This window comes from Cibotium barometz, chromosome 20 (assembly GCF_041138505.1).
Source record: "Cibotium barometz isolate CiBa-2024 chromosome 20, ASM4113850v1, whole genome shotgun sequence".
Classification (NCBI taxonomy): Eukaryota; Viridiplantae; Streptophyta; class Polypodiopsida; order Cyatheales; family Cibotiaceae; genus Cibotium; species Cibotium barometz.
In genome coordinates, this window is record NC_141065.1 from 20,772,909 (window position 1) to 20,776,457 (window position 3,549).

A 3,549-nucleotide genomic window follows, 5' to 3' on the forward strand; every position below is an offset into this window, starting at 1 on the left:
GCTATAAGAACCTATTATACTATTGAGTGATAACATTTCTAATTTATTAGACTCTACAGTGCGCAAAAATCCAAGTGACTCATCAGGAAAATGAAAATCTTATGAAAGGAGGAAGGAGGGAGGAAGATATTGAGAAATCTTCTCATTATAAAAATTTAGACTCAACTCTAAGAAGAGCCATGTCATCACTTTTCTAGAAAAAGGGAGTGCATGATGAACTTGAAAAGTAGATTCTAAACCTACTACCTCTAATAAATCTGGAGTTGATATGCTTAAGCTATGTCTTCCTCAGTAAAAGTTAGATTCCGATGATTGTGACACCCATGAGACATAATCATAGAAAAAAGGAGGACATGATGAACCTTATGTAACTTATGTCAAAACCCCCACATGTGACATACTGTTGGAAATTAAGTCTCTAACAAATTTATTTGGAGTTGATATGCTCATGGATGACATAATCATAGAAAAAACGAGGGCATGATGAAACTTATGTATCTTACGTCAAAGTGACCTCGTATGTGACATACCATTGGAAAGCCCTTGAAAAGTAGATTCTAAACCTACTACCTCCTATAAATTTGGACTTCATATGCTCAAGTTATGCTTTCCCCATATTTCAATGATTATGCCATATCCATGAAACACGGATGACATAATAGGTAGAAAAAAGAAAGGCATGATGAACCTTATATATCTTACGTCAAAACCCTCACATGTGACATACCATTGGAAAGCCCTTGAAAAACCTACTACTTACGACAAATTTTGAGTTAATATGCTCAAGTTATGCCTTCGCCACTAAAAGTTAGATTCCAGTGATTGTGACATCCATGCAACATGGATGATATAATAGTTGGAAATCAAGAAAACATAACTTGAACATATCAACTCCAAATTTATCAAAGGTGATAGATTGTGAATCTACTTTTTAAGTACTTTTTAACATGTGGGAGTTTTGACGCAAGATATAAAGTTCACTATAGTCCCCTTTTTTTCTAGAAAAGTGACTACATGACTGGTCTTAGAGGGCCCTTTTTAGTGTAATTTTTTTCCTAATGTGCATGATGAGAACATGCAAGCAAGTACTGTCAAAGGTAAAAGTGTTTCTGTGTTCAAGTCCAAAGACGGAGTACTGTCAAAGGTAAAAGTGTTTCTGTGTTAAGTCCAAAGACGGCTCGGCCGCCCCGAAACTATCAAAGATTTAAAAAATAGTTCATCGTGGGAAAACATTTGTTTGAGAAGGGGCTCTAAGATGTGTGCAATTACATGATGAAAAATCCACACTAATCAGAAGAACAGATTTTTTACGTGTAGATAATAATAAGGATTGGCCAAAAAACGCTGTTGCAGACATACATCTTGGGTGGCTGCGAATGATTGCTACATACATTGCAAAAACGTAAAGAATCCAATGAAATAGAAATATGAAGCTACTTGAGGCACCGCATGAATATGCAGGACGTGCGATCTGGTGCTTTGATGTCGTCCTTGTGTGAGTAGTTGGCGTCGTTCTCCTCCTTCTGCTGCTCTTTGGTGGTGGTGCTGTGGCGGCGCTCAAAGATGGCCGTGAGCTCCTCGAGAGTCTTGCCCTTCGTCTCCGGCACGAAGTAAAGCACGAAGACGATGCAGACCAGGATGATGGCGCCGTAGAGGAAGAAGGTGCCCGCGGGGGTGATGGCCTTGGAGATGCTCAAGAAGGAGAGTGCCACCGTGCCGCTGATGAGCCGGTTCATGAACACGCACATCCCCATCGCCTGCGCGCGCAGGCGCAGTGGGAAAGCCTCCGACACGAAGACCCAAGGGACAGGCCCCATCCCAATGGAGAAGGACCCCACGTATGCACAGATGAAGAAGATGGTGATGCCGGCGCCCAGCTTGGAGCCGGCCGCAGCGTTGGCCAGGTTTACCGACACCAGCGTGTCGCCCTTGGTGGAGTTGATGCCGAGCAGGATGAACGCGATGCCCAAACCGAACAAGCAGACGCCCACCCCGCACCCGGACAGCGCCAGGAGGGGCTTCCGTCCTATCTTGTCTAGGAAAGCCGTGGCCACGAAGATGAAGATCAGCTTGGTGAAGCCCACGCCAACAGTGGCCCCGAGCTTCCCTATCTTGCTTCTCACGCCCGCTTCGCCGAACACTACCGGACTGTAGTACACGGCGGCGTCGATGCCGCACGCCTGCTGGAAGAAGTGAATGCACAGGGAGCACATCAGCATGCGGCGTACGTAAGGAGGCGCCTTGCATAAGAGCAGCTCGCGCCACACCCCCTCCCCTTGCTTCTTGGCGTGGCCGAAGGCCGCCTCGTACTCCTCCGGCGTCGGCTCGCGGGTCGGATCCGGATTCACAAAGCCCACCGTCTCCATGATGTCACCCAATCGCTCGTTTGCCTCCTGCTGGTCGTCGGCCGACGTGTTTAACAGCACCTTGCGCGCCTCGCGCATCCGCTTCTGCGTCACCAGCCACCGCGGTGACTCCGGCATGATCACCACCCCCAAGGCGAGCACCACTGCTGGCAATGTACCGGCGCCCAACATCAGCCTCCAATTGATGTGCGTGGGCAGCCCTTGCAATATGAAGCTCACCACGTAGCCGAGCAGGATGCCCGCGTTGATGAAAACCTCCGTCAGGGAGACGAGGCAGCCACGCAACCGTGCCGGCGCTAGCTCCGCCGCGTACACGGGAGCGATCATCATCGCGAAGCCTACGCCAATGCCTTCCACCAGCCTCCCAATCAGAAGCACGGAGAAAGATGGTGCGAACGCCAGGATAGCCGCCCCCACAAAGAAGATGGCCGCTGCTACCAGCATCGTCCAACGCCGCCCGATGGCGTCCGACAGCCTCCCTGCCGTCGCACCACCCAAGATAGATACGAGGTTCAAGGACCCGACCACGATCTCCTGCTGGGAAGTGCTGAGCGTCAGGTCCTGGCTGACGAACAGAAGCGCTCCGCTCATGACGCCGATGTCTGCAGAAGTATAAGAAAGCTTAGGAACCAAATTAAATATCAAGTACGACAACAAAAAGATGTAGTGTACAAAGCTCACCATATCCGAGCAAGACGGAGCTGACGGTGGCGATCATGGTGCAAAGCACGACGTATTTGCCCAATTTGGCCTTACTTGTGGGCTTCATCGCCTCGGGATCCACCATGTCCGTCTTCTGTGCTGCCTCCGGATTCAGGATGTCCGCCACCATATTGTCGGATCTCAACGCCAGTAATGTTCAAAGATAGTCGTGACACAGCGAGATCGGTAGCGCGCTGTTCCAGGTGAGCTTTTGATATACCAACCTCGCCAAAAAAGCGCAATATATCACCAGCCAAAAAAGCAGGTCTCTAAAAAAACAAAAAAACTCAACATTCGCTGCTTTTAGATCAAATAATAATCGCTGCATTGCATTACGAACATCACGCTAACCAACCAATCATATAGTTATTTATTCCAAATATAGAAATTGATTTTTTTAATATCAATAAGAACTTTAGGTAGTCACCAGGATTTGAACCTATAACCTGTAACATATCAACCAAACTGAGTTACCTCAGCT

At 47.8% G+C, this 3,549-nt stretch overlaps 1 pseudogene; it reads right to left on the reverse strand.

Annotated features, from left to right (window-relative positions):
* Positions 1-1,433: 1,433 nt before the first annotated feature.
* Positions 1,434-3,144, reverse strand: LOC147627652 (putative polyol transporter 1 pseudogene; annotated as a pseudogene).
* Between the last annotated feature and the right edge of the window lie 405 nt (positions 3,145-3,549).